Source organism: Nicotiana tomentosiformis, chromosome 3 (genome assembly GCF_000390325.3).
Source record: "Nicotiana tomentosiformis chromosome 3, ASM39032v3, whole genome shotgun sequence".
NCBI lineage: Eukaryota > Viridiplantae > Streptophyta > Magnoliopsida > Solanales > Solanaceae > Nicotiana > Nicotiana tomentosiformis.
In genome coordinates this window covers 55,128,072-55,137,835 of record NC_090814.1, presented here as the reverse complement: position 1 = coordinate 55,137,835, position 9,764 = coordinate 55,128,072, and the positions used below count along the sequence as shown (strand labels likewise).

Below are 9,764 nucleotides of genomic sequence, written 5' to 3'. Positions count from 1 at the left end.
GATTTGTCTTTTCTTTCAGATCAAGTAACACAACCAAAGATACATAATTAAGCCTATTCTCATATAAAGCAGCCATGAATTCAACTTAAAATTAAGTTCGTAACCAGCCAAAAAATGACGCCACAACAAACAACATACTACTCTTTTAAAACTTGCAAGTTCTAATCTTTACGATAGAGCTACAACTCGCAGATGCTTAGATGAAGTAAAGAGAAGCATAAACTTACCTTGGAATAAGTAGAACTTTCTAAACCTAGTCCCTCTTCATCAAAAACCAGTCCCCCAACGCAGCTACAAGAAGGAGAAAGGGAAATTAGCAAGCTGTCCGAATTTTTCGGCAGTAGAATCAGCCGAAATCACCTAGGGTTTGTGTGGGATTTTTGGGGGAGGAGTTGCAGGATTTCAATCTTATATTCTTCGTCTTAAATATGAGGGAATGTTATTTAATTCATCCCTTAAAAGTCCCTTGGCTGCTCCTTTTTGGGGATTTATTAGGTCCCTTCATTTATGCAAGTAGGTGATACACCTACTTGTCACCTATACAGTATGCGCAGTCTCACAAAAATATAAATATCTCTCTACTCCTATGTTGTATTGACAAACGGTTTAATGTGTTATAAACTAGACTCATAGATATTCAATTTGGTAGGTGGATCATCCCGTAATTCCAAGTATGGTGGGAGAAAAGATCAGCTATATTTGACCTAAGTTTCAACACATTTATGAATGTAACTTATTATGACCGTTGCCAACTTTTGTTCCACAACTCGCTTGACTACAAAACATAATACACGAATATCATACGACTAAAATAAATCATAATATAACCTCCTTATCATGTGAAGAACCTTAGTCTCACCCTAAAAGTATATGTTATAACATTCCCAACTTGTCAACTTTCGACAAAACTTATTTTCTTCAATTCATTTAACTTTTAAACCTTCCACATTTCTTGGTACTTATTATGCATGATCTTAAATATTTGTACCTCCAAGGTAACATGACTAACTTACTTTATGTACTTCCAAAGATGATCTCATTTTTGAGCTTATATCAATTGACTTACGACATATTTTTATATATGAAAACATGGGGTGTAACACCCTATTTCCACTTAAAAGCTACTTTCCTATTTCTCACCTTACTCCTTTTAGCGACTAAGTGACTTTGGAGGTAAAGGTTCAAAAATCTTAAGTTAAGAAAAAAATTAGGGATACGACTTGTAATGTGGGTGTCAAGAAAAAGGTCTACAGGCTCAAAGGGGCTAACAACGGAAAATTTTTATTTGTATGTGACAAGCACATCTATGATCGAGCAAAGAACTGTCTACGTCATCTCCTAGGCTAGCACAACTTAATGATGTCTCTTCGATTAATACACATGGCAAGTTCTAGAATACACAGGATAGCACATATTATCACCAATCCTCACTCACACATTGCACATGACTCAATCAAGACAATTTTGTTCAACTCTCAATGAAGCAAGCACATATAATTGAGGAATTTAAGAAATATTGCACTAGGTGACATACAAGTCAAACAACTAATAAATGGCATCACAAAGTAGGTTATTTATTTCACTTAGGCATCAAAATTCAAATCAAATATACAGAAAGACAGAGCGCATGCCATAGTCTAATGTGCCAACACCAAACATGTCAACAGGTATTTAGAGCAACTCATTTTTCTTCCTATTCTACTCCTAAAAATAATTAAACCAAAATACCCGGTTCAAGATACACCCTTGGAATAAAATTGGTGCCCAAAGAAAACCAAAGGAATTACTACCTAAGTATCCTAATAAAAGTAAAAGAAAATTTTTTGGTTTTTTTAATCGGACCTTAATCCCTCAAGAAAGCTGTCCAAGAGATCCATCGTCTGGAAAAGTCTGAGCTTTTTCTAATTTTTTTTTGATTTTCTATATTTCCGTTCTTTTTTAATTTTCTACTACTTTAAACTAAACTACTACTAACTACGGGTTCTAAAAAAACTAATGAAAAAGAATTTTGTTTTTTTACAATTACACTCAGAAACTAGTTCCCCCACCCCACACTAATGTTATGCATAGTCCTCGATGCATTTAAGAATTAAAAATAAAGGTAAAGTGGAGAGAAACTCCCTGCTACTCAGACCCATACGGGTCATACTCTGAACCATCATCCTCAGAACACCCACTAACCAAAGCTTCGGGCTCATCATCATCTGCTCCAAGGGGTACCAAAGTCATTGGCCTTGTGACCTCAGCATATACGTCATCGTCATCATCCGATCCCTTGTTGGTGTTTTCATATTCCGATGGGTGAATGGGGATTCCATGTGCAATCCCCAACATTTCCTCTGAAGCACTGGATAGATCATGGCACATCTGCATCCGCTCCTCATTAGTCACTCCCATCTGACTCATCATCAAGATCATTTAATTATAGAGATACCTATTGAGATTTTCCTCTCGCTCCTTTCGAGCAGTCGGGCTCAGATTGGCAGTAGAATCCATCAAGGAAGTAATATCCATCAGTCCCCTCGAAGCCTCTACCACATCACCATATCCAGGGTACTCAGGTACCTCTCGAGATAGCATATACTATGTCATCAGGTTACCAAAGAAAAACCTTTTTATCTTCCGCCCAAACTGTGTGCGGGCCATCTCCCCCAACATAATCTCACCAATATTGACCGGTTTTCCAGTCATCAAAAAGAAGATCAAGCACACCCTAGCTCGAGTGCACCCGGTGTTGTGCTTACACAAAGTTCTGCCACACCTTGGAAGTTCTGTTGAAGTCAATTCGGAGCAACACATTGTGGGTATCATTCTTTGTCCTCGTCCACTTAGAATTAGAATCCACGCCACATAGAGTGTGACGAATAGCTTTGTAGCTCGGGCACCTCACAAGCGTTTGCAACCTCCTCGGGTTTGGACAGTCAAATCCTAAGAATTTGCACAATGACTCCCTATTTAATGGAATTTCCTTCCCTCTGACCCACGACATGAATTTGTGCCCATTCCAGTTCGCATACAACTCTTTTACCATGCTCAGGTTCGCATGTCCAGGGCACTCAATAAACTTATCCATCTTCAAACTCTTCAACCGGGCTAGCACATCAGGGAAATTTTGTTCCAAAATCATCACATTGATCCCCATCTCAGATACATACCGCCCAAATGACTCAAAGTTGAGATACCACTAGATAGCATCCTCACGAACCAAATCTAATGTAGGTCGTGGTCCCAAAGATTCCCTTCTTGATCCTTTATCAACTTGCTTCCCTTTGGCTTGCCGAGATGACCCCTCGCCTTGCTTTTGCTCTTTAGGGGGGGGGGACAGTTGTAGAGGACTTCCCCGCTCTTTTTCCTTTGCTAGCACCGTCACGGACCATTTCAACCTACAAAATAATCAACTTGAATGTGAAAATAAATCAAGAAATCCGCCTAAGGTTATGGTGGAGTCTAAGATGACCCCACACTTAGAACCGAAGGCTCTACGCAATATACTCACTATAGTCATCTAACAAGTGCACAAGTGTTGCACCACAAGGCAATGGGTACTCAAGACTTCCCCATGCCGATCAATTATATTCCAAATGTGATCCCATAAAAAGCAAGCAGTCGGCTATGGCCATGAAACTTAGTATTATGGCAAACAAGAGACATATAACCCCCAATCACTACAACTAATACAATACATTAACTAATTCAAACAAAAGGATACAACATACATGCTACATGCTACAAAGTGTGGGTAGTGTGGTTATGGCATGATGATCATTGAAAACAAGTTTCGGGCAATGCAAAACCACCCTAAACACCCCACACTTTGCCCAAAATCACATACAAAACACCCGGCTACTCAGACATCACCGGTGTGCAATTTATTCATTCAAGCATTTTATCGAATACGTGGTGGGCATCAAGTGTGTGCCACTTAATTCAACAATGGTGGAACATGTTTACCCTCCCAAATTTAAACGAAGTAGAGGGAATTATAGTTTACTATTCCGTATATCACATTCACAATCAAATATCTCCCACCAATTTTTGATTATTCACACATCACTACCACTCATCTAATACTCAAGTTCCAACAAAGAACTAGGGGGAAGTGGGGAATTAACCACTATAAAGGAAAACAAAGAAGAAGATTAGAGGGGAAGAGACATACCTGGTGAGATGAGAGCAAGAGAGAAAAAAATGAAGACTTGGGGGGGAGGGGGATGAGCAAAAATGAGCGGGGGGAGAGATGGGAGAGTAGCAGATGAGAGAGTAATTGAGGGTTAGGGTTAATTGTTGTTTTAATTTGAATTGGGATGGGGTTGGGTAATAGGAGATGAATTAGGAGGAGAGTAAAAATGGGTAATTGGGTCGGGTTTTATGGGTAATGGGTTATTTTAAATAATAATACGAAAATAAAATATATAAAAAAATTAAAAAGACTTACCTGGCGCCAGGCTAGCGTGACACGCTACCTGTGCGCTGGGATGAAAATGGCCCATATTATTTTGCGTGCCAAGAAGCGCGACGCACTGGCCTGGACGCTACTTTTTAATTTTTTTTCAATACCCGATCCCCCCGAGCATTTTGTACATCCATTATACACATTTCACACCATTCATACCTACAAATTCTATGACTACAAATAAAAACAAAAACTCAAGTTTACTCTAACTAAAAAGGGAAAAACTAAGCTACGAAAGTAATAAAAATTTGGGTTGCCTCCCAACAAGCACCTGATTTAACGCCGCAGCATGACGCAGAGTCTCGCATACTCATCAACAAGTATTACTTTAGACTTCTAGTGATTAACGACACCTCCCCAATAGTATTTGACTACTTGCCCATTCACTAAATATTGTCTTTCACTATTTAGAGCACGCAGCTCTATTGCACCATGTGGGGTGACTCTCACCACCTTAAATGGACTTGACCACCTCGATTTTAACTTCCTAGGAAATAGCTTAAGCTTGGAATTGAACAATAGAACATTTTGGACTGGTTCAAAGTGACGCGGCTTAATATGCCTGTCATGCCATCTTTTGGTTTTCTCCTTGTAAAGCTTAGCATTTTCATAGGAGTGCAGCCTGAACTCATCTAACTCATTCAACTACAAGAGCCTCTTCTCGCTCGCGGCTTACAAGTCCATATTCAACTACTTGACTGCCCAATATGCCTTATGTTCAAGTTCAACCGATAAGCGACATGGCTTCCCATATACAAGCTTGTACGGAGACGCCACAATTGGTGTTTTATATGCAGTTTTATATGCCCGCAAGGCATCATCTAACTTTACATCCCAATCTTTACTGTTCACACTTATTGTTTTTTCTAGGTTTTTCTTTATCTCTTTGTTGGACACTTGAGCTTGTCCACTTATTTGTGGATAATATGTTCTGGCAACTTTGTGGCGGACCCCATATTTGGCTAGAAGGTTATTCAACAATCGATTGCAAGAATGTGTTCCTTCATCACTAATCAAGGCACGCGGAGTTCCAAACATCGAGAATATGTTCTTTTTCATAAAAGTGTCCACCACCTTATCATCATTGGTCGGCAATGCAACAGCCTCCACCCATTTGGAAACGTAGTCCACCGCTAGCAAAATACACTTGTTTCCTATAAATAATGGGAATGGTCCCATGAAGTCTATGCCCCACACATCGAAAATCTCCACCTCCAGGATATTATTCAAGAGCATCTCATGCCTTCTCGTGATTGTTCCTGTTCTCTGACACTGGTCAAACTTTTTAACAAATGCATTAGCATCCTTAAACAATGTTGGCCAATAGACTGCAAGACCTTTGCATCTGTCCTATCGCCTCCATGATCGACCCCATAAGGTGAGGCATGCAGTCATACAATACTAGTTCCACCTCTTTTTTCGGAATGCATCTCCTCATCAATTGATCAGTACACTGCTGGTACAAGAATAGCTTATCCTAGTAGTAAAGGTTTATATCATGCAAAAAACCTCTTCCTAGCCTTAGATCGAATTTTTGGAGGAAGAATTGCACTCACAAGATAGTTCACGTAGTCCGCGTACCATGGGGCGGGGTCATGGGTGATGGCAAAAAGTTGCTCATCAGGAAATGTCTCCTTAATTTGTCCACCTCCCTCCACGTGCTCATGATTTTCCAACCGTGACAAGTGGTCATCTACTTGGTTTTGCCCTTCCGATCTCGTATTTCAACATCAAATGTCTATAACAACATCAATCTAGCTTTGGATTCTTTTTTCAAAAATAGATACCCGATTGCTGCATGATCAGTGTGGACTATGACTTTCGTTCCCACCAAGTAAGCCCGAAATTTCTCAAAGGCCCACACAACTGCCAACAACTCCTTCTCAATGGTGATGTAATTCAACTGTGCATCATCAAGATTCTTACTCGCATAGTATATGGAGTAAAACATCATGTCCTTTCTTTGGCCTGACACTGCCCCTATAGCATGGTCACTTGCATCACACATAAGTTCAAATAGCAAGGACCAATCAGGTGCCACAATAATGGGGGTAGTCACTAACTTCTCCTTGAGCTCCTCGAACACCTTCAAACATGCTTCATCAAATTTGAGAGTCACATCCTTTTTGACCAACATGCACAATGGAGTAGCAATTTTAGAAAAATTCTTAATAAAGCGTTTATAAAAACTTGTGTGTCCCAAGAAACTCTGGACACCCTTCACAGAGATGGGTGGAGGTAATTTTGCAACCGCCTCCACCTTTGTCTTATCAACTTCAATGCCTATCTTCGATACTCTATGACCCAAAATGATGCCCTTTGCACAATAAAATGGCACTTTTCCTAATTTAGCATCAAATTCGTTTCTTCACACCGTGCCAACACCTTGGCCAAATTCTTCAAGCAATCATCATAAGAAGATCCAAAGACTGAAAAGTTATCCATGAAAACTTCTACAAATATTTCCACTATATCAGTGAAAATGGCCATCATGCACCTTTGGAAAGTGGTCGGTGAGTTACAAAGACCGAATGGCATTCGCTTGAAAGAAAAAGTATCATAAGGGTACGTGAAAGTCATTTTTATCCTGATCCTATGGGAATATGACAATTTGGTTGTACCCTGAATAACCATCAAGGAAGCAATAATACTCATGCCCCGCCAACCTATCCAACGTTTGGTCAATGAATGGAAGTGGGAAGTGGTGCTTGCGAGTTACTTTGTTGAGTCTTCTATAGTCAATGAAAGCTCTCCACCCCGTCATGGTGCGAGTAGGAATTGGCTTATTTTTCTCGGTTTCCACCACAATCATCCCGCCCTTTTTAGGCACACATTGCACTGGGCTTACTGAATTGTTGTCAGAGATAGGGAAGATGATACTTGCATCAAGCCACTTAATCACTTCCTTTTTCACGACCTCCTTCATAATAGGATTCAACCTCCTTTGTTGCTCAACATTGGGCGGTGTCCGTCTTTTAAAAAAAATTTGTGCATGCAGAATGATGGAGTGATTCCCTTAATATCAGTAATTGTCCTCCCAATGGCTCTTTTGTGCTCACGAAGCACCCTTAGCAGCTTTTCTTCTTGCAAATTGGTCAAGATGGATAAAATAATCACTAGCAATGTTTCAGAACTCCCCAAGTAGGTATAGCGCAAGTGTGCCGGTAGAGGCTTGAGCTCCAATTTCGGAGCATATTCGATAGGTGATTTCGGAAGGGTCAGAGTAACTGGTCTATCCAACTCCTCAAATCTCCCAAGCCCATGGACATACTTGTAAAACATGTTAAGTACTTTCTCAATTTCTTCCACCAACTCATCTTCAATTTATTCTTCATCCCCCAACAAAGCTCGTTCAAGGGGGTCCGTTGGGCTCATATAAGGCACCAATGAAGTCTCATCACTTTCCACCACAAAAATCATAGATAACTTTTCATAGTAGAATGGCAATTTAAGTGCTTTATAGATGTTGAATACATCCACTCGATCACTCACTCTCATTGTTATCTTGCCTTTACATCCATCAATAATAGCCCGGCCCGTGGCTCAGAATGGACGCCCCAAAATAAATGAAATTTCCTGATCAGGCTCATAGTCCAAGATAATGAAATCAGCAGGGACTATGAAAGAACCCATTTGGACTAACACATCTTCAATCACTCCTTCTGGATTAGCAAGGGAGCGATCAGCGAACTATAAAATCACAGTAGTTCGGCGTGGCTCACCCAACCCCAACTTCCTGAAAATAGATAGTGACATCAAATTGATTCTCACTCCAAGATCACACAAAGCTCGCCCGACTGCGTGCTTACCAATCGAGATCTGGATAGTGAAGCTACCTGGATCCTTCAATTTCTAAGGTAACTTGCTTTGAATTTTTTAGCTACATTTTTCAGTGAGTGCCACAGTCTCCAACTCGGCTAACCCCCTCTTATTTGCCACTATGTCCTTGATATATTTTTCATATTTGGGCACTTCCTACAAGATGTCTACCGGCGGAATATTAATTTGCACATGCTTCAAAATATCAAGAAACTTGTTGTAAGCAGCATTATCCTTTACTTTTTGCAATATTTGAGGGAACAAAGGTGGTGGCCTCGCAACTATTGGTTGTGGTTGCTTTGCCACCGCCTATTCAATTAGTTTCTCTGACTCCTTTGTATTTTCTGATTCCGCTTCTATGGTGGCCTGTTTTTCACTAAAAGTCATTTGCTTTCTCTTTTCGATGGGGCTTCTTCTAACTGTCTCTCATTTTTCAATGACACAACATTAATAGATGTCTTAGGATTAGCCTCAGTGTTGCTTGGAAGATCCCCAGCTGGTTGAGTATTTTGGGCACTGGCAAGTTGCCCCATTTGTCGCTCTAAATTTCTAATAGTTGCTGATTGGGCATGCTGGTCAGCCATCAATTTCTTTAGCATCTCCTCAATGTGACTCATTGAGTTCGTGGATTGTTCAGCCTGTGGTGGTCGATATTGATGTTGAGGAGCTTATGGATTATACTGATTCTGAGCACCTTGATTTTCACCCCAAGAAAAGTTTTGGTGGTTCCTCCAGTTAGGATTATAAGTGTTCCCATACTAACTTATTTGGCCCTTATTTGCATTACCCACAAAACATACAGACTCTGGATTTGCTAGGGGCATAAATCGCTCGTGTGACCCTCTCCACTTATTCACAAAATATTTGAACCTGTCGCATTGGCTGAGCTTGCTGCTTATTAATAACCAAGGTTATTTTATTGACTGTTGGCCAATGTGGAAACATGCACTGATAATGTAGAAATATCGTCTAACTCGAGGACCCCTGTAGATTTTTGAACTATGTGTCTACCCATCTCCCCTTGCCAGTCAGGATTATTTTTGGATAATTTGTTCAATAATGCATAAATCCCATCAAAGCTTTTTGCCAACAGTTGACCTCCCGTTACAGCGTCTACCATAATTTTTGTCTCTAGATGTAGCCCTTCAATGAAGGTATGAGCCAACACTTCATTAGTCTAGTTATAATGAGGACAATATCTAAGTAGCCCTTTGAACCTCTCCCAACCTGAATATAAAGACTCGTCTGACTTCTGTTTAAAGGCGACTATCTCACTTCTGATCTTTGCAATTTTTCCTGAGGGGAAGAACCGTGCCAAAGTGTTTCTAGCCAGATCATTCCATGATGTAATAGAGTTAGTTGATTCTGCCTTCAACCACCTCTTTGCTTCACCCAACAGAGAGAACGGGAACAGTGTGAGCCTCACATAGTCTGGAGTGACTCCGTTAGTGATATAAGTATCACTAATCTCCAAGAAGTTCAGAATGTTTTG

At 40.3% G+C, this 9,764-nt stretch overlaps 1 non-coding gene across 1 annotated transcript; it reads left to right on the top strand.

The window, feature by feature from the left end:
- The first annotated feature begins 9,450 nt into the window (after positions 1-9,450).
- LOC117278490 (small nucleolar RNA R71) lies at positions 9,451-9,557 on the top strand. The gene has a single exon (XR_004508859.1). It is a non-coding gene; the product is annotated as a small nucleolar RNA R71 (small nucleolar RNA).
- Positions 9,558-9,764: the final 207 nt, after the last annotated feature.